General features: G+C 48.2%; 1 protein-coding gene and 1 non-coding gene across 3 annotated transcripts in view; one reads left to right on the plus strand and one right to left on the minus strand.

The window, feature by feature from the left end:
* The first annotated feature begins 7,405 nt into the window (after nucleotides 1–7,405).
* Nucleotides 7,406–7,517, plus strand: LOC129485514 (U6 spliceosomal RNA). Its single transcript, XR_008658666.1, has one exon. It is a non-coding gene; the product is annotated as a U6 spliceosomal RNA (small nuclear RNA).
* An 8,908-nt stretch (nucleotides 7,518–16,425) lies between these two features.
* LOC134736929 (uncharacterized) overlaps nucleotides 16,426–25,852 on the minus strand; it is a 31,848-nt gene continuing 22,421 nt past the window's right edge. Inside the window, exons 2-3 of one of the 2 annotated variants that reach the window (XM_063641713.1) lie at nucleotides 17,170–18,853; nucleotides 16,426–16,936 (exon numbers count right to left, since the gene is read on the minus strand). The gene's annotated coding sequence lies outside the window, so the exon portion shown is untranslated. Of the gene's footprint in view, nucleotides 18,854–25,852 lie in introns of both variants that reach the window. The other variant, XM_063641712.1, reaches the window with a different exon arrangement.

Genomic DNA, 25,852 nt, shown 5'->3' on the forward strand with positions numbered 1-25,852 from the left:
GCTGAGCATGGTGGCGCGTGCCTGTAATCCCAGCCACCTGGGAGGCTGAGGAGGCAGGAGAATCACTTGAACACTGGAAGCGGAGGTTGCAGTGAGCTGGGATTGCACCACTGCACTCCAGCCTGGGTGACATAGTGAGACTCCATCTCAAAAAAAAAAAAAAAAAGAATCATAGAAACAGACCGTAGTTTGGAAATTCATTCATGTAAATGAACTTCTCCCTGGCTTATCCCCAGAGCTGTGATTTAACACTATTATGCTGGGTTTACAGACCAATTTGAACATGCATTTTCCTCTGCTTCTGCACAGACTCCCTAGAGAAGTGATCACACCACTGCATTCAGCCTGGGTGACAAAGCGAGACCTTATTTCAAAAAAAAAAAAAAATCAAACATCAATCTTAACTATAAATTCAATCTCTTTAATAGATATGGGGCTATTCAGGTTATTTCTTCTTCAGTGAGTTTCAGTAGTTGGTGGGAATTTGTCCATTCATGTAAGTTGTCAAATTTATTGACATACAGTTTTTGGTGACATTTGCTATGGTCTGAATATATCTCCCAAAATTTGTATGTTGAAACTTAATTGCCAATGTGATAGTAATAAGAGATAGGGCTTTTAAGAGGTGATAAAGGCATGAGGGTAGAGCGTTATGGATGCAACTGGGGCCCTTATAAAGGGCTTGAGGGAATGGGTTCATTCTCATCAACCATGTGAGCACACAGTGTTCATCCCCCATGCCCTTCCATGTTCCGCCTTCTACCATGTGGAGATGTATTAATGACAAGAAGGACCTCACCAGACACTGAATGCCAGCACTTGGGCTTCCCAGTCTCGAGAACTGTAAGAAATAAATTTCTGTTCTTTGTAAATAACCCAGTCTATTTTGTTATAGCAGCAAGAATGTGCTAAGAGAATATTCTTTTCTCATGTTTTAAATCACTTTAAAGTCTGTAGTGAGGTCACCTCTCATTACTGATACCGATAATTTTTGTCTTCTCTCTTTTTTAATGGTGAGTCAGCTAATGGTTTATAAATTATATTGATCTTCTTTTGGCTTCACTGATTTTCCTTATCGTTTTCTATTTTCTATTTCATTGGTTTCAATTTTAATTTATATTATCTTTCTTCTGCTTACTTTAGGTCGTATTTACTCTTTTCTTGTAGTTTCTTTTTTTTTTTTTTTTTTTTTTGAGACAGAGTCTCGCTCTGTCGCCCAGGCTGGAGTGCAGTGGCACCATCTCGGCTCACTGCAAGCTCCGCCTCCCGGGTTCACGCCATTCTCCTGCCTCAGCCTCTCCGAGTAGCTGGGACTACAGGCGCCCGCCACCACGCCCGGCTAATTTTTTGTATTTTTAGTAGAGACGGGGTTTCACCGTGGTCTCGATCTCCTGACCTCGTGATCCGCCCGCCTCAGCCTCCCAAAGTGCTGGGATTACAAGCGTGAGCCACTGCGCAGGCCTTTTCTTTGTAGTTTCTTAAAGTGAAAGCTGACATCATTGATTCGTGATCTTTCTTCTCCTTTAATATGGGCATTTTGTGTTATAAAATTATTCCTAATTACTGCTTCAGACCTCAAATTAGGTGGGTGGAAATGGTGGCTATAGGGGAGTCTGTGTAAAGAATTAGAATGAGGAGAATTTGAAGAAAAGCAGGTTATTTGGCAAGCTGACATATAGTGAAAGGAGGTGCAGCACGGGATAATAAAGATGGAGAAAGAAGGAGCCAGGCGATAAATGGCTTTAGCTTGAGGGCAGTAAAGTATCAGTGAAGCAGGTGAGTGTGGCATGATAATATTTGCGTTTTATAACAATCACTCTGGGGGCCGTGTGGGAGCAAATGTGACTAGAGTCAGAAAGACCAAGTAGAAGGTGGTCTCACACTAATCTTTTTTTTTTTGAGACAGAGTCTCACTCTGTTATCTAGGCTGGAGTGCAGTGACACCGTGTTGGCTCATTGCAACCTCTGTTTCCTGGGTTCAAGCAATTCTCCTACCCTAGCCTCCCGAGTAGCTGGGATTACAGGTGCCCACCACCACACTCGGCTAATTTTTTTATATTTTTAGTAGAGACGGGGTTTCACCGTGTTGGCCAGGCTGGTCTTGAACTCCTGACCTCAGGTGATCCACCTGCCTCGGACTCCCAAAGTGCTGGGATTAGAGGCATGAGCCACCACGCCTGGCCTGTTCTCACAGTAATCTTGATGACAGATGGTGGTTATGGTGGGGGGTAAAAAAAAGTAGGTAGCCTAGGCCAGGCGCAGTGGCTCACGCCTGTAATCCCAGCACTTTGGGAGGCCGAGGTGGGCGGATCATGAGGTCAGGAGATCGAGACCATCCTGGCTAACACGGTGAAACCCCATCTCTACTAAAAATACAAAAAATTAGCCAGGCGTGGTGGCTGGCGCCTGTAGTCCCAGCTACTCGGGAGGCTGAGACAGGAGAATGGCGTGAATTCGGGAGGCGGAGCTTGCAATGAGCCAAGATCGCCACTGCACTCCAGCCTGGGCGACAGAGCGAGAGTCCGTCTCAGAAAATAAAAAAATAAAAAATAAAAAAAAAGAAGAAAAAGACATAATAAGAAAAAAAATCTATAGTCCCACTACCCAAAGATTACTACTGTGAATGTCATGCTTTCTCTTCTTCTGGTCTTTTTTTTTTATTCTTATCAGCATGCATACACAATACACACATTCACACACATAATTTTTTGAGACAGGGTCCGGCTCTGTCTCCCAGGCTGGAGTGCAGTGGCGCCATGTCAGCTCACTGCAACCTCTGCCTCCCAGGCTCAAGTGATCCTCCCACCTCAGCCTCCCGAGTAGCTGGGACCACAGGTGCGCACTACCACGTCCGGCTAATTTTTGTGGGGTTTTTTGTAGAGACGGGGTTTTGCCATGTTGCCGAGGCTGGTCTTGAACTCCTGGACTCAAGTGATCCACTCCCCTCGGCCTCCGAGTGCTGAGATTATAGGCATGAGCCACCAGGCCCAACCCACAGTTTTCTTTTTTATTAATTATTATTTTTTTGACTGTGCCTGTTCAGCAGGGCTACCCCATGGGCAATGTGCTGAGACAATTTTCTTTCACAAAATCGAAATACTATGTATACAGTCTTTGGTGCTGGGTGTTTTGTTTTTTTAATTCCCACTTTCTTTTTTTTTTTTTTTTTTTTTTTTTTTTTGAGACGGAGTCTCGCTCTGTCACCCAGGCTGGAGTGCAGTGGCCCGATCTCGGCTCACTGCAAGCTCCGCCTCCCGGGTTCACGCCATTCTCCTGCCTCAGCCTCTCCGAGTAGCTGGGACTACAGGCGCCCGCCACCACGCCCGGCTAATTTTTTTGTATTTTTAGTAGAGACAGGGTTTCACCGTGGTCTCGATCTCCTGACCTCGTGATCCGCCCGCCTCGGCCTCCCAAAGTGCTGGGATTACAAGCGTGAGCCACCGCGCCCGGCCATAATTCCCACTTTCATTATATTAAAAGTATTTTTCTACTTTATAGGCATTTTATTTAGAGAATAGAGACAAGATCTTGCTATGTGGCCCAGGCTGGTCTGGAACTCCTGGGCTAAAGTGATCCTACTGCCTCAGCCTCCCAAAGTGCAGGGATTACAGGCATGAGCCACTGCACCCAGCCTACTTTGTGAGTATTTTTAAATAATTATATATAGGTCAGGCACAGTGACTCATGCCTGTAATCCCAGCAATTTGGGAGGCTGAAGCAGGTGGATCACCTGAGGTCAGGAGTTCGAGACCAGCCTGGCCAACGTGGCGAAATTCCGTCTCTACTAAAAATACAAAAAAAAAAAAAAAAAATTAGCCAGGAGTGGTGGTGGGCACCTGTAATCCCAGCTACTTAGGAGGCTGAGGCAGAAGAGTCGCTTGAACCCGGGAGGCAGAGGTTTGCAGTGAGCTGAGATTGCACCACTGGACTCCAGCCTGGGCAATAAGAGTGAAACTCCATCTCAAAATAAATAAATAAGTAATTATATATAATGGAAAAATAGGAACAAAACATGATTTTTTTTAAGACAGAAAACCCATTTTAAAGAAAAATAGAAAAAAATCCTTTTAAAGGTAACACTTACTCAGAGATGAGAGGTGCACTTTATCCTCATTACTGTGGCGAGTATCTAGCGGAGTTAAGCTGTCACTGACAGGACAGAAAGGAAACCCATATGAGAGCACACGCATCTTCAAGGAAAGGAAGACTTAGGCACCGGCAAAGCTAGATTTGAACCATTTGAACCTGGTAACTGGTTGTGTACAGTTCATTAGGTGACATTTCGATAGTATCAGAGCCACATATGTTCTTGATAAAGGATGTAGGGAGAAGCACACTAAGATAAATGTTGATTGGATACCAACTGTGGGGATAGGGGTGGAGTTAGGCCCAGGGACATAGTGGTGACCATCAGTTACTGTCATTTCCCTTGTGAAATTTATTATATTGGGAAATTAGTGACCCCAGAACATGATTTGACAGGCGCTGTGGTAAGCATTTAAACCTAAATTTTTTTCTATTGAAACCCCACAGTAATCCTATAACCTGAGTATTACCTCTGCCTTCATTTTACAGAAATCAGACTGAGAGTTGGCAAGCCTGATTATCTTGTCATGGGTCGTACAGCTGTTAATCATCAGAGCTGGGACAGGAACCTTCTGTGTGACTCCAGCATGCTTGTTTTTAATCTCTCTGTGAACTCTGACACTTTATAAATACATACACCTTATTTACTTTTCTTGAAAATGTATAAAGATGTCATGAAGAAACAGGGCCGCTGTGTTGCCCAACTCCAGGAAGCACCGTTCTTGTTGGAATCTCAGTGAATGGCCAGCCCTGGATCACAGCCACAGAGAATACGGTGTGAATGGCACTCCTTACAGCGGGACAGTGCCATCACCCTGCATTTCTTGAAGGAAAGTAGAAAACCAAGACCGTCCATTAAAGACATTTTTTGAGGGGGTGGGAGGGCAGGACTCAACCAGGATATAAACCCAGGAAGAAACTGTTTTTACGATCTTGCAATTTAGTGCTCAAACCTAATAGACATTCCATAGATGACATAATCCATAAAGAATTCAATTTAGGCGGGGTGTGGTGGCTCACACCTGTAATCCCAATACTTTGGGAGGCCAAGGCGGATGGATCACTTGAGGTCAGGAGTTCGAGACCAGCCTGGCCAACATGGCGAAAACCCATCTCTACTAAAAATACAAAAATTGGCTGGGCGCGGTGGCTCATGCCTGTAATCCCAGCACTTTGGGAGGCCGAGGCGAGTGGATCACAAGATCAGGAGTTCAAGACCAGCCTGACCAAGATGGTGAACCCGTCTCTACTAAAAATACAAAAAAGTAGCTGGGCGTGGTGGTGGGCGCCTGTAATCCCAGCAACTCTGGAGGCTGAGGCAGAGAATTGCTTGAACCCAGGAGGTGGAGGTTTCAGTGAGCTGAGATTGCACCACTGCACTCCAGCCTGGGTGACAAAGCGAGACTCCGTCTCAAAAAAATAATAATAAATAAATAAAAATACAAAAATTAGCCAGGCACAGTGGTGGGCACCTATAATCCCAGCTACTCCACAGGCAGAGGCAGGAGAATCACTTGAACCCAGGAGGCAGAGACTGTAGTGAGCAGAGATCGCACCACTGCACTCCAGCCTAGGTGACAGAGTGAGACTCTGTCTCAAAAAAAAGAAAAAAAAAAGAATTCAATATAAAGAAACCAGATCTGTAGCTATAGACTTGGCACACTACATCAGTCCAGCTGAGAGATCAGACCCATGCGCTTAATCTCATAAGTACGGTGACATATCCAATGGAACTATCTATCTACTGATAGGAAATAAAACCCATTTGAGGGTACAGTCATTTTCAGTGAAGGCACGTCTTGGGGTCACTGGGTGATGAGGAAAAGCTGATGGGAGGCCTATGTGGGAGGATCACTTGAGGCCAGGAGTTTGAGACCAGGCTGAGCAACAAAGCAACATCAACCCCACCCTCCACCCTACATGAACTCTGTCTCTACAAAAAAACTTTTAAAAATTAGCCTTGCATGGTGGCAGACATCTGTGGCCTAAGACGAGAAGATCCCTTGAGCCCAGGAGGGTTTTTTTGTTTTGAGTTGTTTTTTGTTTTTTGAGACGGAGTCTCACTCTGTCACCCAGGCTGGAGTGATGTGGCGCAATCTCGGCTCACTGCAAGCTCCGCCTCCTGGGTTCAAGCAATTCTCCTGCCTCAGCCTCCCAAGTAGCTGGGATTACAGGCGCCCGCCACCATGCCCGGCTAAGTTTTTGTATTTTTAGTATAGATGGAGTTTTACCATGTTCGCCAAGCTAGTCTTGAACTCCTGAACTCAAGTGATCCGCCTTCCTCAGCCTCCCAAAGCACTGGGATTACAGACGTGAGCCACCGTGCCCGGCCGAGCCCAGGCGTTTGAGGATGGGATGCAGTTAGCTCTATGATTGCACCACAGCACACCAGCCTCAGCCTGGATGACAGCTGGTTTTTTTTTTTTTTTGAGACGGAGTCTCGCTCTGTCCCAGGCTAGAGTGCAGTGGCGCGATCTCAGCTCACTGCAACCTCTGCCTCCCAGGTTCACGCCATTCTCCTGCCTCAGCCTCCTGAGTAGCTGGGACTACAGGCGCCTGCCACAACACCTGGCTAATTTTGTTTTTGTATTTTTAATAGAGACGGGGTTTTACCCTGTTAGCCAGGATGGTCTTGATCTCCTGACCTCATGATCTGCCCACCTTGGCCTCCCAAAGTGCTAGGATTACAGGCATGAGCCACCGCGCCCGGCTGACAGCTGGTTTTTTTTGTTTTTGTTTCTTTTAAGATAAGCCCTGGCTCTGTCATCCAGGCTGGAGAACAGTGGCACGATCTCAGCTCACTGCAACCTCTGCCTCCTGGCTCAAGCAATCCTTCCACGTCAGCCTCCCGAGTAGCTGGGACTACAAGAACGCACCACGATGCCTGAAGACCCCATCTTAAAAAACAAAACAAAGGCTGGGCGCAGTGGCTCACGTCTGTAATCCCAGCACTTTGGGAGGCTGAGGCGGGCGGATCACAAGGTCAGGAGATCGAGACCATCCTGGCTAACACGGTGAAACCCCGTCTCTACTAAAAACACAAAAACAAAAATTAGCCAGGAGTGGTGGCGGGCGCCTGTAGTCCCAGCTACTCGGGAGGCTGAGGCAGGAGAATGGCGTGAACCCGGGAGGCGGAGTTTGCAGTGAGCTGAGATGGCATCACTGCACTCCAGCCTGGGCAACAGAGCGAGACTCTGTCTCAAAAAAAAAAAAAAAGTTTGATATTCCTTGATATTTTAATATTGGATAATTTTACGGTGCCCTTTTTTAAACTACAGAAGTATCTAGGTGAATTACATTAAATTGTCATCACATGCTCTCTTTGGCAGCAATATACTAAAAAGAAATAAATAATTGGAATGATACAGAGAAAATTAGCATGGCTCCTGTGCAAGGATAACACATAAATTCGGGAAGTGTTTCATATTTTAACATAAACAAATCATAAATTCTCATCAAAGCCGACTTCATTGCTATTGTACAAAAAGCCTTACAGAAAGATACATATTCTTTTTTTTTTTTTTTGAGACGGTGTATCACTCTGTCGTCCAGGCTGGAGTGCAGTGGCATAATCTCAGCTCACTGAAACCTCCGCCTCTCAGGTTCAAGTGATTCTTCTGCCTCAGACTCCCGAGTAGCTGGGATTACAGGCATGTGCCACCATGCCCAGCCAATTTTTGTATTTTTAGTAGAGATGGGGTTTTACCATGTTGACCAGGCTGGTCTTGAACTCCAGACCTCAGGTGATCTGCCCGCCTCGGCCTCTCAAAGGGCTGGGACTACAGGCGTGAGACACTGCACCCAGAAGAAAAGGTTGTTGTCCTCCCACAAATCAGACTTCTATATACTGCTAAATTCAGGAGAAAAACTATGCAATGAGGACAGGAAAAGGAATCCTATCAGAGTTCAAACTTGTCTAGTATAAGATTAGACAATATGTGACATATTGTGTCCTAGTTTAGGACATTATAGTTTTATTTAGAAATCCAGAGAATTGGCCAGGCGCGGTGGCTCACGCCAGTAATCCCAGCACTCTGGGAGGCCGAGGCGGGCAGATCACGAGGTCAAGAGATCCAGACCATCCTGGCCAACATAGTGAAACTCCATCTCTACTAAAAATACAAAAATTAGCTGGGAGTGGTGGCGGGTGCCTATAGTCCCAGCTACTTGGGAGGCTGAGGCAGAAGAGTCGCTTGAACTCGGGAGGAAGAGGTTGCAGTGAGCCGGGATCGCGCCACTGCACTCCAACCTGGAGACAGAGTGAGACCCGTCTCAAAAAAAAGAAAAAAAAAAAAAAAAAAGAAAGAAATCCAGGAAATTATCTATGTGGCTCGGGCCAAAATAAACTAAAGTTAAAAAAAAAAAAATATTTTTTTTGAGACAGAGTTTCACTGTGTCTCCTGGGCTGAAGTGCAGTGGCGCTATCTCAGCTCACTGCAACCTCTCCCTTCCAAGTTCAGGCAATTTTCATGCCTCAGCCTCTCGAGTAGGTGGGACCACAGGCATGCACCACCACACCCAGCTAAATTTTTTTTTTTTTTTTTGAGACGGAGTCTCACACTGTCGCTCGGGCTGGAATGCAGTGGCGTGATCTCGGCTCACTGCAACCTATGCCTCCCAGGTTCAAGTGATTCTCCTGCCTCGGCCTCCTGAGTAGCTAGGATTACAGGCACGGGCCACCACACCCGGCTAATTTTTTGTATTTTTAGTAGAGACGAGGTTTCATTATGTTGGCCAGGCTGGTCTTGAACACCCGCGCCTGACCTCATGATCCACCCGCCTCGGCCTCTCAAAGTACTGGGATTACAGGCATAAGCCACCGTGCCTAACCAATTTTTATATTTTTAGTAGAGATAGGGTTTTGTCATGTCGGCCAGGCTGGTCTTGAACTCCTGACCTCAAGTGACCTGCCTGCCTTGGCCTCCCAAAGTACTGGAATTACAGGCATTAGCCACCATGCTTGGCCTAAAATACAATAATTTTATTATTTTTATTAATTAATTTATTTTTGAGACAGAATCTCACTCTGTCACCCAGGCTGGCGTGCAGTGGCATAATCTTGGCTCACTGCAACCTCTGCCTTCTGGGTTCAAGCGATTCTCCTGCCTCAGCCTCCCAAGTAGCTGGGATTACAGGTGCCTGCCACCACACCTGGCTGATTTTTATATTTTTAGTAAAGATGGCGTTTCACAACTTTGGCCAAGCTGGTCTCCAACTCCTGACCTTAGGTGATCCACCCACCTCAGCATCCCAAAGTGCTGGGATTACAGGCATGAGCCACTGCACCCAACCTCATAAAATACAATATTTTAAAAATTCCCTGTGTCTTACGTATTTTTTTTAATTTAAAGAGTCTTTAGAAATTTCATGAAATCAGTGACTAAACCAATGTCTTTTAGTCTCAGACAAGGGGAGATAACGATATACTCTCAAAGGTTATTCTTTCCCAAGGTATAATTAGAAATTTAGTAATGTGTATAAAAGTCTTGGTTTATTTACTCCCTGGAAAATGAAGGCAGAAACGAAACCAATATAATGCATTGCAGGCTCTTCTTTTATGATGTGACATACTTCAACACATTACCAAATGTTTTTACTTCTCAGAAATCAGCCTTAGATACCCCAAATGTTTAAGAACAAAAATAAAACAAAACAAAAACACAACCTGTCTCTATGCCTCTAAATGTAGGTTCGAATTTTTGCCAGGATACTGGGGCAATTTTGAAAGCCTGAATAGTTGAATCCTCTCCCATAGATATTAATTCCCAACCTATTTGAAATAGAAAAGTTCATGGATAAAACTAAGAAAATGGCCAGGCGCAGTGGCTCATGCCTGTAATCCTAGCACTTTCGGAGGCCGAAGCAGGCAGATCACCTGAGGTCAGGAGTTCAAGACCAGCAAGGCCACCATGGTGAAATCCTGTCTCTACTAATAATACAAAAAAATTAGCGAAGTAGGCCGGGCGTGGTGGCTCACACTTGTAATCCCAGCACTTTGGGAGGCCGAGGCGGGCGGATCATGAGGTCAGGAGATCAAGACAACGGTGAAACCCTGTCTTTACTAAAAATACAAAAAAAAAAAATTAGCCGGACGTGGTGGTGGGCACCTGTAGTCCCAGCTACTTGGAGAGGCTGAGGCAGGAGAATGGCGTGAACCCGGGAGGCGGAGCTTGCAGTGAGCCGAGATTGCGCCACTGCACTCCAGCCTGGGCGACAGAGCAAGACTCCATCTCAAAAAAAAAAAAAAAAAAAAAAAAAAATTAGCCAGGCGTAGTGGCGCACGCCTGTAATCCCAGCTACTCAGGAGGCTGAAGCAGGAGAATTGTTTGAACACGGGAGATGGAGGTTGCAGTGAGCCACCACTGCACCATTGCATTCCAGCCTGGGCAACAAGAGCAAAACTCCGTCTCAAAAAAAAAAAAAAAAAAAAAAGCCTAAGAAAATAAGTATACAGCCATAAAAAAGAATAAAATCATGTCCTTTGCAGCACCATGAATACAGCTGGAGAGCATTATCCTAAGTGAATTTCTGCAGAAACAGAAAATCAAATACTGCATGTTCTCACTTGTAAGTGATAAACATTTGGTACACATATTCACAAAAATGGCAATGGTAAATACTGGGGATTCCAAAAGGGGGAGGCAGTGAAGGGGCCAAGGGTTGAAAAAATACCTTATTGGGTGCTGTGTTCTCTACTCAGGTGATGGGATCATTAGAAGCTGAAATCTCAGCATCACGCAATCTACCCGTGTGACAAACCTGCACATGTACCCCCTCAATCTAAAGTTAACAAAAAAGACGTATACTCACCTAAATTGGTACCACCCCTGGTCTATAACACAATGTTCCCTAAGAAGAAATCCTTCTGGCACTGGGCCTGGCCAAATTGACAAGACACCAAGTTTGATTTGGGAAGACATACGTAGAGGTGCAGTTTGCTTCTTCTAAAAACTTGGTCTGGGCCAGGCACAGTGGCTCTTGCCTGTAATCCCACCAATTTGGGAGACTGAGGCAGGCAGATCACTTGAGGTCAGGAGTTCAAGAGCAGCCTGGCTAACATGGTGAAACCCTGTCTCTACTAAAAATACAAAAAATTAGCCAGGCGTGATGGTGCATGCCTGTAATCCCAGCTACTTGGGAGGCTGAGACAAGAAAATCACTTGAACCAAGGAGGCAGAGGTTGCAGTGAGCCGAGATCGTGCCATTGCAGTCCAGCCTGGGTGACAGAGCAAGACTCCATCTAAAAACAAATAAACAAAAAAAGAAACAAACTTGGTCTGAAAGTGTTACCAAAACACCAGAGATTTGGTCTAGGTCCTGCTGCTCGCACAGAAAGCCAATCACTGAGACAACCAGTATTGCCAAGGAAAAAGGCTTTAATTGGGTGCTGCAGCTGAGGAGATGGGAGCTCAGTCTCAAATCCATCTGACTAGAACAAGGGGTGTATAAGCAGGGAAAAAATGTAACAATGTGTAAGAAAACAGGAGCTAGGGAGGGGAAGGAGGCATCTGGTGTGATGATCTGGTGAGTTTCAGTTCTTTGATACTTCCTGAAGGTCCTTTCCTGAGGAAGGAACTCAGATAAAACAAAAACAAGTTTCAGGCTTTAAGAGCAAAAGGGTCAATTTCTATGTTTATCCGAAAACAACTGTCTATAGGACTATGGAGCCAGTTTCAAAAGCGTATCTCTGCCTCTCATGCTAGACCAGTCGTCACCAGCCTGTTCACCCACTTGGCCCTTGATCATCCTCATCTCCATGTGTTAACCTCACTGTGCTCCACCTCAAAATGCCTGCACTCACTTTCCTTCAATGATCTACCCAAGTTTCACCTTTTCCTGAAGACTTACCCAGTTATTCCAGCCCACATTAAACTCTTTCATGCTTGGCATTTCATTATTTGCTTTTTTTTGAGACAGTGTTACTCTGTTGCCCAGACTGGAGTGCAGTGGCATGATCTCAGCTCACTGCAACCTCCGCCTTGAAAGAGTCGGACCGACTCAGAGAGTCAGACCCGATCGGGCTCAAACCAAAGACACACTGGTCGCGGTCAAGAGATTTTATTGGAGGCACCAAGGCGACACCACACGGAGGAGGAGAAGGAAGGAAGAAGCGGCGAGCTGCTTAGGTGCTGGGTTTTTATACTCAGTGGGGCTACGTGGGCATTGGTGATTGGCTTAGGGGTGGGGTTTGAGTAAAAGGCAGGAGGTGTTCTTCCCTGATTGGCCTTCTCTTGGTGGGCTCGCAGGGTGGAGAACCGAGAACTGGGGGGTGAAGAACCCGGAACCGGCACCATCTTACTGTGCCCATGTTACCTAACACGCCTCCCGGGTTCAAGTGATTCTCCTGCCTCAGCCTCCCAAGTAGCTGAGATTACAGGTGCACCACCATGACCAGCTAATTTTTTTGTATTTTTAGTGGAGTTGGGGTTTCACCATGTTGGCCAGGGTGGTCTCGAACTCCTGACCTCAAATGCTCCACCTGCCTCGGCCTTCCAAAGTGCTGGGATTACAGCCACGAGCCACCGCGCCTGGCCTCATTATTTGCTATTGTAATTGGTCTTTATTTAATGTACATTTGTCTTCCCCTGCAAACGTTATATTAACCCAGTGAGGTGGTTTTTTTTTTTGACATGGAGTCTCACTCTGTCGCCCAGGCTGGAGTGCAGTGGCATGATCTCGGCTCACTGCAAGCTCCGCCTCCCAGGTTCACGCCATTCTCCTGCCTCAGCCTCCCGAGTAGCTGGGACTACAAGCACCCGCCACCACACCCGGCTAATTTTTTTGTGTGTATTTTTAGTAGAGATGGCGTTTCACTGTGTTAGCCAGGATGGTCTCAATCTCCTGACCTAGTGATCTGCCTGCCTCGGCCTCCCAGAGTGCTGGGATTACAGGTGTGAGCCACTGCGCCCAGCCTGAGTGAGTTCTGAAATACTGTTGCCATTTTCCTACAGTTGAATTAAAGTGTCCCCCAAAATTCATGTCCTTCCCAGAACCTCAGACTGTAACCTTATTTGGAAACAGGGTCATTGCAGATGTAATAAATTAAGATGAGGTTGTATTGGAGTAGAGTGGGTCCCTAACCCAATCTGAGTGGTATCTTTACACAAGGATACACAGACATACAGAGGGAATATGGCCATGTGGTGACATATGCAGGGATTGCAGTGATGCAGCTACAAGCGGAAGAACACCAAGAATTGTTGACAATTGCACCTGGTGAGGTGGCTTACACTTCTAATCCTTTGGGAGGCTGTTAAAAAATGAAAACAGCCTGCCTGCCTGCCTGCCCGCCCGCCCGCCCGCCTGCCTGCCTGCCTGCCTTCCTTTCCCCTCTCTGGCCCAGGCTACAATCTACTCGGCTTGCTGCTGCCCGCGCCGCGGACTGCCTGGGACTGCCGGCGCGCGCCACCGCTGCCTGCCTTTTCTCCTTTGGATGCAGGCACGCCATCTTGGCCACGCTGGTCGCCATCTCCTGACGCCAAGTGCTCTGCCCGCCTCAGCCTCCCGAGGTACTGGGACTACAGACGAAGTCTTGCTCACCCAGTGCTCGGTGTTGCCCGGGCTGGAGGGCAGTGGCGTGGTCTGGCCTCGCGGCAGCCTCTACTCCCCGACCGCCTGCCTTGGCCTGCCAGGGTGCTGGGATTGCAGCCCCTGCCCGGCCGCCGCCCCATCTGGAAGGTGGGGAGCGCCTCTGCCCGGCCGCCCCGTCTGGGAGTTGAGGAGCACCTCTGCCCGGCCGCCCCGTCTGGGAAGTGAGGAGCGCCTCTGCCCGGCTGCCCCGTCTGGGAAGTGAGGAGCGCCTCTGCCCGGCCACCCACCGTCTGGGAAGTGAGGAGCGCCTCTGCCCGGCCACCCACCGTCTGGGAAGTGAGGAGCGCCTCTGCCCGGCCACCCACCTTCTGGGAAGTGAGGAGCGCCTCTGCCCGGCCACCCACCGTCTGGGAAGTGAGGAGCACCTCTGCCCGGCCACCTACCGTCTGGGAAGTGAGGAGCGCCTCTGCCCGGCCACCCTGTCTGGGAAGTGAGGAGCGACTCTGCCCGGCCACCCATCGTCTGGGAAGTGAGGAGCGCCTCTGCCCGGCCTCCCATCGTCTGGGAGGTGAGGAGCGCCTCTGCCCGGCCGCCCCGTCCGGGAGGAAGTGAGGAGCGCCTCTGCCCGGCCACCCACCGTCTGGGAAGTGAGGAGCGCCTCTGCCCGGCCACCCACCGTCTGGGAAGTGAGGAGCGCCTCTGCCCGGCCGCCCCGTCCGAGAAGAAGTGAGGAGCGCCTCTGCCCGGCCGCCCCGTCCGGGAAGAAGTGAGGAGCGCCTCTGCCCGGCCGCCCCGTCCGGGAAGAAGTGAGGAGCGCCTCTGCCCGGGCGCCCCGTCCGGGAAGAAGTGAGGAGCGCCTCTGCCCGGGCGCCCCGTCCGGGAAGAAGTGAGGAGCGCCTCTGCCCGGCCGCCCCGTCCGGGAAGAAGTGAGGAGCGCCTCTGCCCGGCCGCCCCGTCTGGGAAGTGAGGAGCGCCTCTGCCCGGCCGCCCCGTCCGGGAAGAAATGAGGAGCGCCTCTGCCCGGGCGCCCCATCCGGGAAGAAGTGAGGAGCGCTTCTGCACAGCCACCCATCGTCTGGGAAGTGAGGAGCGCCTCTGCCCGGCCACCCATCGTCTGGAAAGTGAGGAGCGCCTCTGCCCGGCTGCCCCATCTGGGAAGTGAGGAGTGCCTCTGCCAGGCCACCCATCGTCTGGGAGGTGAGGAGCGCCTCTGCCCGGCCGCCCATCGTCTGGGAAGTGAGGAGCGCCTCTGCCCGGCCACCCATCGTCTGGGAAGTGGGGAGCGCCTCTGCCCGACCACCCATTGTCTGGGAAGTGAGGAGCGCCTCTGCCCGGCCACCTATCGTCTGGGAAGAAGTGAGGAGCGTCTCTGCCTGGCCGCCCCGTCTGGGAAGTGAGGAGCCCCTCTGCCCGGCCGCCCCGTGTCTGGGTAGAAGTGAGGAGCTCCTCTGCCTGGCCGCTCCGTCTGGGAGGTCTACCACGGAGGCCAGAAGCAATGTGGGGGCTGGACGTGGTGGCTCACGCCTGTGGTCCCGGCACTCTGGGGGGCGAGGCGGGTTGATCACTTCGGGCTAGGAGTTCGAGACCAGTCTGGCCAACTTGGCGAAACATGAAGAATACAACAGACAAACCAACCAACCAACTCAATGACAACAAAACAGGTCTACCCTGGAGTCATACTCTAATTTTTTCTATTTTCCTCCCTTTCTGATCCTTTATCCCACTTTCTTTTTCTTCCTCTTCCTTCTCCCTCTTCTTTGTCAAATAGAGGATTATTATCACTGATCCATATAAAGTCCCTCTCTCATTTATTTTAACTCCCACCCCCATTTCTATTCCCCGACTTCCCATGTGCAACCTTCCTAATATGTTTGATACGCATCTTTTTGTTTGTATGTATTTTTAGAAAATGTTTATTGTTTTTGTATGCAAAAAAAATTAAAAAAAAAAAAAAAATGAAAACAAAGCCAGGCACAGTGGCTCACACTTATAATCCAAGCACTTTGGGAGGCCGACACAGGCGGATCACCTGAGGTCAGGAGTTCGAGACCAGCCTGGTGAAACCCTGTCTCTACTAAAAATACAAAAATTAGCCAGGCTTGGTGGTGGGTGCTTGTAATCCCAGCTACTTGGGAGGCTGAGCAGGAGAATCGCTTGAACTCAGAAGGCAGAGGTTGCAGTGAGCCAAGATCGTGCCATTGCACTCCAGCCTGGGCGACACAGTGAGATTCTGTCTCAAAAAAAAAAAAAAAAAAAAAAAAAAGACTAGAAGGGACAATTTCTATGTTTATCCAAAAAAAGAAAAAGAAAAAACTGTCTATGGGACTATTGGGTCAGTTTCGTATACATAAAAGACTCATCTTGAATTCATTTCTGTGTTGCCCAGAAAACATTCCCCATGTGGGTTAGAACAACGACAAAGCAAGAATTGGACATGAAAGGACCCACTGCTGTAAAAATTTGGATAAATAAAGAGTCGATGCACTGGGAAAGAAGTGTTCAGGAAGGCTGGGTAGGAGAGTTCACGGGTCAGGGGAAGGAATGCCCAGACATAAAATGACTTCACAGCCACAGCTAAGGCAATGAGTAGAAAAAGAGAAGAAGCCTTTCAAGGGAAGCTTCAGATATTTCTCCCATCAGCTGTGAGTGAGGAATTGGGGTGGAGGCTGATGGGACACCAGCAACTGCAGCTCAACTGCAAGGAATCGGACGTGGGAAAACCTGGCCTGTTAAGCCTTAATCACGCACAGAACAGAACCCAGGTATCCCTAGAGAAGTGCTGAAATGAGATAAGAAATGGGAACTAACTTGAGATACTACATTTATTTGTAATATGAATAGCAAAATATATCAGGGGCACATGTCAGGACCTTTTGAGGCTGTGTCATGGAAATAAAAAAATTTAAAACAGGCCAGGCGTGGTGGCTCATGCCTATAATCCCAGCACTTTGGGAGGCTAAGGCAGGCAGATCACTTGAGGTCGGGAGTTGGAGACCAGCCTGGCCAACATGGTGAAACCCTGTCTCTACTAAAAATACAAAACTTAACTGGGCGTCGTGGTGCATGCCTGTAATCCCAGCTATTCTGGAGGCTGAGGTGGAAGAACTGCTTGAACCAAGGAGTCGGAGGTTGCAGTGAGCTGAGATTGCGCCACTGCACTCCAGCCTGGACGACAGAGCGAGACTCCATCTCAAAAACAACAACAACTAAAACAAAACAAAATATATCAAACCTCTACCTAAGATAGTATTCAGAATGTTAATCCCAAAATGGATGTTCACGGCATGGACGGGAGCGCACAGCCATCTAGTTGTTCTACCTGGAGAGACAGCAGAGAATCCTGACCGTCTGTTTCTGTCACTTTCATTCATTATCACATGTTTTTAACCCCTTCTTCCCTGCGGGTCTCCAACAGAAGAGCAAGCATGGATGGAGCAAGAGGAATGCATCCGACATGCGACTGTAAAATGATGGTCCTTCCAGTTTCACTTTCATGATCTGCCTAACACTGCAGCTAAGAAGCACTCATGGAACCTGGCTGTGTCCACTCACTGGGTGTGCCTGCCGCTCTCGCTTTCAAGCCACCACCATCGGAGGAGGCTCTGTTGGGCTGAGTCATCGGGCCTCTGCCCTGCACGTGCCCTGCAGGAGATGGTGACCCGGGCTCCTGAGTGAAGCTCTTGTCACACTGGCCACAGGAGAAAGGTCTCGCCCATTTCAGCACTGATGGCCTTCATGTCAGTCTTCAGGTGGTCCCTTTTCTGACCACTGGGACACTGAAAGGACTTCTCCCTGGTGGGGACTTCAGTGCACTCCGAGTTTGTCCTGATGAGAAAAGCCTTTGCCACATTCACTTCAGGAGAATGCCACTGCCCACTGTACCAGCCACAGTGCGTCTTCATGTGCTTCTTCAGGAGGGATGTCTGGCCACATTTGGGCACTGGAAGGGTCTCTGCCCTGTGTGTAGGCCCTGGGAGGCAAGCAGGTACTCCTTTTTTTCAGTGTCTGGGCACTGGAAGGGCTTCTCCCCACCATGCACTCTGAGCAGCTTGGGGAGCTCTGGTGAGTGGAGCTCTTGCCACCCTCTCCTGCAGGAAGAGGCCTCTTCTGACTGTGGACATGCTGGTGGACTTCCTGTCGGCCATGAAGTGGAAACTCTGGGCACTGGAAAGGCAGCTTACCTGTGTGCAGTGGGACGCGAGTGATGACCTTGGACTTCAGGGGAAGGTTTTCTCACACTCATTGCAGGAGAATGCACCCTCTCCGCTGCATAGGTGCTGGTGGGCCCTCATGTCACCCTACAAGCGAAGTGCTGGCTGCACTCTTGGCACAGGTGTGGTCTCTCCCCTTTGTGCAGGTGCTGATGGCTGAGTAGGTGGAAATTCTTCTTACACTCAGGGCACACAAATAGCTTCTTCTCGGTGTGCAGACTGATACGGGTCGTGAGCTTCGAGTTCCTGGTGAAGCCCCTGCCACACTCAGAACAAGGGACTGGCCTCTCTCCCCAGTGTCCCTGCTGGTGCTTTTCTGATGGAAGCTTCTGTCATACGCACGGGATTTAAAGGCTTCTGTCTTGCATGTGCAAGCCGTGGGGATTTAGGCTCCTCTTCTATGGGAAGCTCTACCACACTCACCAGTAGGCCTGAGCTAGCAGCCAACAAGCTTCACCCATAGGTGCAGGTTCTGGGCACACTCACTGCACTGGAAAAGCTCCCCACAGCACAGCCTCACAGCCCTGGAGAGCCGAGGGCCCACTGGGCTTCTGCTGGTACTTGGGGCACCTACCAGTGTGAGTCTTTGAAGGGGGTCCGCTGGTGTTGCATTAGCTGGCTATTCACCCAGTAGTCAGGGCAGGTGCAGGGTCCCCTACCAAGAAGCTCTTAAAGAGACAGGCAGAGCCCTCACGTCTGTGTGCTTTAGGAGGTAGAGATTGAGGCCCTTGGCAATCCGGGTCCTTTATGTCAGATCCTAGGTTAGTCTTTGAAATGACTCATACCTTTTTTCTGTGCAATTTCTAGCGTGGCCTTACCTCTGAAGACCACCTAAAAGGCAGCCATGCTCATTTGTCCTCACATCATCTTGTTTCCATGGAAGTTAAGGGAAGTATCTAGTTATTATTCATGTCTGGTTGATAACAAGATTAAAGAATAATTCTGGCCGGGTGCTGTGGCTCATGCCTGTAGTCCCAGCAGTTTGGAAGGCCATTGCACTCCAGCCTAGGCAACAGAGCAAGACTCTGTCTCAGAAAAAAAAAAAAAAGAGAGAGTAATTACATTGGAAACTCCAAAGTGAGACACCAACAATGACCTAGACTGTTGTAAAAATCTACTTATCTATAAGAAATATGTTTCTTAAGAAAGGCAACTTTGCACCAAATTCTCTTTTTCAGTAACAGTGCTGATAAAACTAGACTATGAGATTCACTTGCAGCAGGCAGGTCCAGAACAAGACAGGTTACAAACGGGTCACAAAGCTTCTTGGCAGTAACATCAAGAGAAGTCATTTGAAGACCACAGATTTCCTGCAGAGTGAGCCTGATACAATGTTGATGGGCTGAGTGACTCCATCACTGTTAAAAGTCAGCTTTGGCTGGGTGTGGTAGCGCATGCCTGCAATCCCAGCTACTTGGGAGGGTGAGGCAGGAGAATCGCGTGAACCCAGGAGGCAGAGGTTGCAGTGAGCCAAGATCGTACCACCGCACTCCAGCCTGAGTGACAGAGTGAGACTTGATCTCAAAAATAAAAAAATAAATAAATAAAAAACTCAGCCTTGTCCCATGACGAGTGAGGCTGAGTATCAGGCAGGAAGGCCTGCAGTACCACTAAATAAAAGGAAGATTCCTCGCGCGAGATGGAAGGGGATGTGGATCTTGAGGAAAGGAAACAGTGGTTCATTGAACCTGGAAAGTCACAGGGAAGCACAGAGTGAGCTCCAGGGGGCAAGAGTCTCTCTAGATCCAGCACAAGCACCGTGCCTGGCCAGCAGGAACTCAGCAAAGATTTGCTTATTTGGTTGGTTGGGGTGTTTTGGTGGTTGTTAGGCCCTTAAGGTTCTTTTAATTTAGAACGGCTCCTTGACAACTTTTGTTTTCACACCATGGACTTGTTGAAGAAACCAGGATGATAGACACTTTTAAAATGTCTAAGAGCCCAGGAAGATAATAAGTTGACTAACCATCCCAGTTGGCCTGGGACAGAGGAGGTTCCCAGGGCATGGGACTTTTAATGCTAAAACCAAGAAAACCAGGATGACCTGGACACCCTAGAGGATAACCAATATTAAAAACTCATAAACTGTGGCTGGGCATGATGGCTTACACCTGTAATCCCAGCACTTTGGGAGGCCAAGGTGGGTGGATCACCTGAGGTCAGGAGTTTGAGACCAGCCTAGCCAACATGGCGAAAGCTCGTCTCTATTAAAAACACAAAAATTAGCTGGACTTGGTGGCGGGCAGCTGTAATCCCAGCTACTACTCAGGAGGCTGAGGTGGGAGAATCGCTTGAACCTGGGAGGCAGAGGTTGCAATGAGCCAAGATAGTGCCACTGCACTCCAGCCTGGGTGACAGAGTGAGACTCCGTCTCAAAAAAATAAATAAACAGGCTGGGCACGATGGCTCACACCTGTAATCCCAGCACTTAGGGAGGCCGAGGTGGGCAGATCATGAGGTTGGGAGATTGAGACCATCCTGGTCAACATGGTAAAACCCTGTCTCTACTAAAATATAAAAAATTAGCCAGGTGTGGTGGCATGCACCTGTAGTCCCAGCTACTCGGGAGGCTGAGGCAGGGGAATTGCTTGAGCCTGGAAGGCAGAGGTTGCAGTGAGCCTAGATCACACCACTGCACTCCAGCCTGGCGGCAGAGCGAGACTCCATCTCAAAAAACAAAAATTAAATAAATAATAATAAAAATAAAAACTCATGAACTAAGAAAGAAATACTTCTACGTGACAATTTTTCTTTCTTCCTAGACTCAGAGCCAATTTAATTGAAGGAGTGTAGTCAAGTTAGAAAGAACACTAGATAGAGTTAAAATATCTGGGTTTGGCTGGGCGCAGTGGCTCACACCTCTAATCCCAGCACTTTGGGAGGCCAAGGTGGGTAGATCACCTGAAGTCAGGAGTTTGAGACCAGCCTGGCCAACATGATGAAAACCCATCTCTATTAAAAATACAAAAATTAGTTGGGTGTGGTGGCGCGCTCCTGTAATCCCAGCTACCTGGGAGGCTGAGGCAGGAGAATTACTTGAACCCAGGAGACAGAGATTGCAGTGAGCTGAGATCACGCCATTGCACTCCAGCCTGGGTGACGAGAGCAAAACTCTGTCTCAAAAAAATAATAAATAAATAAAATATCTGACTTCTAGTCCTAGGGTGAGGACAACTTCTCTGGGCCTTAGAACCTTTATCTCAGACACAGACATAGAATATTTCCAGTGTGTCTTCCCAGTCTTCATCTGTGACTCAGCTTGGGCTCATCAGAGTTGCACTGTCCCTCTAAATCCACCCAGGGCTGCACGTCTTTTATTTACACAGACACACATACCCACAATTTCATATGTGTGTGTGTGTGCATGCATGTGCATGTGTATGTATATCTATATATTAATATATAATATAATGTATACTATAAATCGACCAATGAACAAGCCAGCATCTCTTATCCCATCTAGAAGATCCGAGGCCTTTTACTACTTGTCATTTCCATTTCCCAGACCCGAATCCTGCCAATATGACAAGAATACTAAGAAAAGGAATTTGGATCATGCCAATGTATAGCTTCAAATGTCAGCACCCTAATCCCGTCTAGCTTGCTCCAAACAGCCACGCTTTAATGCTCTTCAAATACAGATGCTCGTTGGCATGAAGGTGAACCACCCTTTCCATTTTCTCCTTTCCCCCTTGCTCCCTGAAGAATGGATCTCCCAGTATTTCAATCTGGGATATCAAATCTGGTGTTGGAATGGTGTAGTCTGCACAGAGAGGACATCATGAGGTGGTTTAGTTTCCTTGAGCTTTATGTGTGAATGCACAATCAGGGGTGCTAGAATTCCCATATTTTACTACAGGCACAAGATACTGGGGGACATAAAATCAAAACTAAATCCCCAAATCCTGAAGACCCTGTGATGCCAGGAAGGGAAAATGAAGCCACCCATACTCCCAGGATCGTAGCCTTTATTTGGAGTTGTGGTACCCATTTTACTACACTTTTCATGCAACTAAAAAGCACAGTGTGGCCTATATTGTATGGCGGCAGTAGAAATACTGCTGTAGAAGGCCGGGCGCGGTGGCTCACACCTGTAATCCCAGCAATTCGGGAGGCTGAGGCGGGCGGATCACCTGAGGTCGGGAATTCAAGACCAGCCTGGCCAACATAGCGAAACCCCATCTCTTCTAAAAATACAAAAAAATTAGTCAGGTGTGGTGGTGGGTGCCTGTAGTCCCAGATGCTAAGGAGGCTGAGGCAGGGGAATCGCTTGAACCCTGGAAGTGGAGGTTGCAGTGAGCCGAGATGGCACCATTGCACTCCAGCCTGGGCAACAGACTGGACTCTGGCTCAAAAAACAAAAAAAAAAAGAAAGAAAGGAGGGAGGGAGGGAGGGAGGGAAGGAGAGTGGGGAGGGGAGGGGAGGGGAGGGGAGAGAAGGGGAGGGATTGCTCCAGGATAAACGTTGTCAGTAATGCTGCAAGTAGCAGCTCTCACCAGCATCTAACCGAAATAAAAGGGCCATGCTGCTCAGAGCCCAACGGCTGTTCCAACTGTTTTCCAAGGGGCTGGACAACAAGGTCCAAGAAGTGAGCAGTGGAGCTGACTGGGTTGTAGTTTAGGAAGCAAATGCTGGAAGACAGTGGGAGCCCCGGAGTGTGGAATGGGGAGTCTGGGACTGGAGGGCTGCAGATATTAGTCTCAGTTCCCTCCTTACAAGGACTTGGATCTGCCTTCCGTCAAAATCATACATGAACTGTTTTAAACAAAAACACATTTCTGACCAGGCACGGTGTTGCCCAGGCTAGTCTCGAGCTTCCAGGCTCAAGCGATCCTCCCACCTCGGCCTCCCACAGTGCTGGGATTACAGGCCTGAGCCACACACCACCTAAAGTCATTTAGAAAATAGATTTAGAGGGCCAGGCGTGGTGGCTCACACCTGTAATCCCAGCACTTTGGGAGGCTGAGGCGGGCAGATCACTTGAGGCCAGGAGTTTGAGACCAGCTTGGGCAATATAGTGGGACCCCGTCTCTACTAAAAATACAAAAATTAGCCAGCCATGGTGGAGCATGCCTGTAATACCAGCTACTCAGGAGGCCGAGGCATGAGAATTGCTTGAACCCAGAAGGCGGAGGTTGCAGTGAGCCGAGATCACACTATTGCACTCTAGCCTGAGTGACAGAGCAAGACTCTGTCTCAAAAAATGAATAAATAATTAAAAAATTGGCCAGGCACAGTGGCTAACACCTATAATCCCAGCACTTTGGGAGGCAGATCACGAGGTCCGGAGATCGAGACCATCCTGGCTAACACGGTGAAACCCCGTCTCTACTAAAAATACAAAAAAATTAGCTGGGCGTGGTGGCGGGCGCCTGTAGTCCTCAGCTGAGACTGAGGCAGGAGAATGGTGTGAACCCGGGAGGCGGAGCTTGCAGTGAGCTGAGATAGCACCACTGCACTCCAGCCTGGGCGACAGAGGGAGACTCTCTCTCTCTCAAAAAAAAAAAAAGATTTGGAAGTACAGCATGGTGACTACAGTTAACAATATTGTGTTGTATACCTGAAAAGCACAGAGAGTAAGTCTCAAGTGTTCTCCCCACACAAATGGTAACTAGGGAAGGTGGAGGATATGTTATAGCTTGGTCATGGTCATCACTTCACAGTGTACACGAGTATCAAATAATCACATTGTACACATTAAATGTAAGCAATTTTTATTTTTCAATGAGACCTTAAAAAAGCAGTAAAAATGTTTAAAGATATGGGAATAAGTGTATGTGTAAATATGTCTCTGTGCTCCAGGTATGCGTGTGTTCCATGTATGCATGTGTGTTCTATGTTCACATGTGTGATCCATGTACGCACGTGTGTTCTGTGTTCGCATGTGTTCTGTGTTCACATGTGCTTCATGTGTGTACATGTTCTGTGTTCGCATGTGCTCCATGTGTGCGCTGTGTTCTGTGTTCGCATGTGTGTTCTGTGTTTGCATGTGTGTTCCACGTATGCACATCCTAGCTCTGCCCACTGAGAGGACCTGGACATGGCCACACTTAAATAGCCACGAGCACATCCTGTGTCCAGTTCTTGGCTTCTAACCATTCTCCATTAAAAGGAGCAAGGGATCCTTTGAGAAATGGTTGATTCCAGTATCAGGACAGGGAAAATATAAATGAACCCAGAACATCTTTTTGTGCCAGAGAGAGCAAGGAGGTTGCCCAAAGAATGCCAGGGACATGCAAAAGGCACAGATGTCTGTGTACAGGGCTCCCACTGGCCAAATCTGAGACAGAGCATCAAAATAACGAGAGAGAAGGATTACAATGCATGGGATAAAACAGGACTACAGGAAATGATGAGTCATAGAGGTATAAAATCTGCAGAGGAATAAATGAAAAACTCGATGAGGAATGGGATATTCACATGATTTCAAATTACCCCCACAAAAATCACAAAAATACTTGAAAGTTATCAAGAGGGGGGAAAGGGGGCCACGCGCAGTGGCTCCCGTCTGTAATCTCAGCACTTTGGGAGGCCGAGGTGGGTGGATCATGAGGTCAGGAGATCGAGACTATCCTGGCTACACGGTGAAACCCCGTCTCTACTAAAAATACAAAAAATTAGCTGGGCGTGGTGGCGGGTGGCTTCCAAATAGTCCCAGCCTTCCAAGTAGTCCCAGCTACTTGGGAGGCTGAGGCAGGAGAATGGCGTGAACCTGGGAGGCGGAGCTTGCAGTGAGCTGAGATGGAGCCACTGCACTCCAGCCTGGGCGACAAAGCGAGACTCTATCTCAAAAAATAAAAAATAAAAATAAAAAAAAAAAGGGGATGGGGAAGCAACTTCCTTATTTATAGTGGAAGAATCTGGCAGACACTAACTTGAGTGATCAAAGTGAACATCACCAGTAATGAAACAAATTGGAATCGTGTGCCACCTGCTGAGATGCAACAGAACACAGAATCACTTCTGGACATGCTCCTGAAGAAATGACCCTGAACTTACTCATGAAGACAGACATACTGGACACACCCAAATTAAGGGGCATTCAACAAAATAACTTTTTTGTAGTCCTGAAGAGCAGCAAGGCCATGGAAGTCAAGGACAGACTGAGACTGTTCTAGACTGAAAGAGACTAGAGAGACAGGACAGCTGAATACAGCAGGCGACTCTAAACTGGCTCCTTTTGCAAAAGGACATTATTAGAATGATTGTCAAAACTCGAAGGGGCCCTAAGGATTGGCAGTTTCATTCCAGTTTCCTGGTTTTCATGGTTATGGTATCATTTTGATGGTATCACTCCAGTTTCCTGATTTTGATGGTGCCATTGTGGTTATGTAGGAGAATGTCCTTGTTTGGAGGGTAATGGAGCCCCAGGCAATTTACTCTCAAATGGCTGAGAATAAAACTTCTCTGCATTGTACTTCCAAGAATTGAGAGGACAGGATAAAGATAGATGGGCTTGGGAGGCCAAGGCGGGCAGATCACGAGGTCAGGAGTTCAAGACTAGCCTGACCAACATGGTGAAACCCCGTCTCTACTAAAAATACAAAAATTAGCTGGGCGTGGTGGTGGGGGCCTGTAATCCCAGTACTCAGGAGGCTGAGGCAGGAGAATTGCTTGAAACCAGAAGGTGGAGGTTGCAGTGAGCCGAGAGTGTGCCACTGTACTCCAGCATAGGCAACAAGAGCTAAACTCTGACTCAGGAAAAAATAAAAAAATTTAAAAATTAAAAAAATTTAAAAACTATAGATGGGAATTATTTCACTAAGTGCAGTCATGCTCTTCACACTATTCTTTTTTTTTTTTAATAGATACGGGGGTGGTGGTCTCACTATGTTGCCCAGGTTGGTCTCGAACTCCTGGCCTCAAGTGATCCTCCCACCTCGACCTCCCAAAGTGCTGGGATTACAGGCATGAGTCACAACTCCTGGCCATAATTTTTTTTTTTTTTTTTTGAGATGGAGTCTGGCCCTGTCGCTCAGGCTGGAGTGCAGTAGTGCAATCTCGGCTCACTGCAAGCTCTGCCTCC

The sequence above is a fragment of the Symphalangus syndactylus genome, chromosome 6 (assembly GCF_028878055.3).
Source record: "Symphalangus syndactylus isolate Jambi chromosome 6, NHGRI_mSymSyn1-v2.1_pri, whole genome shotgun sequence".
Lineage (NCBI taxonomy): Eukaryota > Metazoa > Chordata > Mammalia > Primates > Hylobatidae > Symphalangus > Symphalangus syndactylus.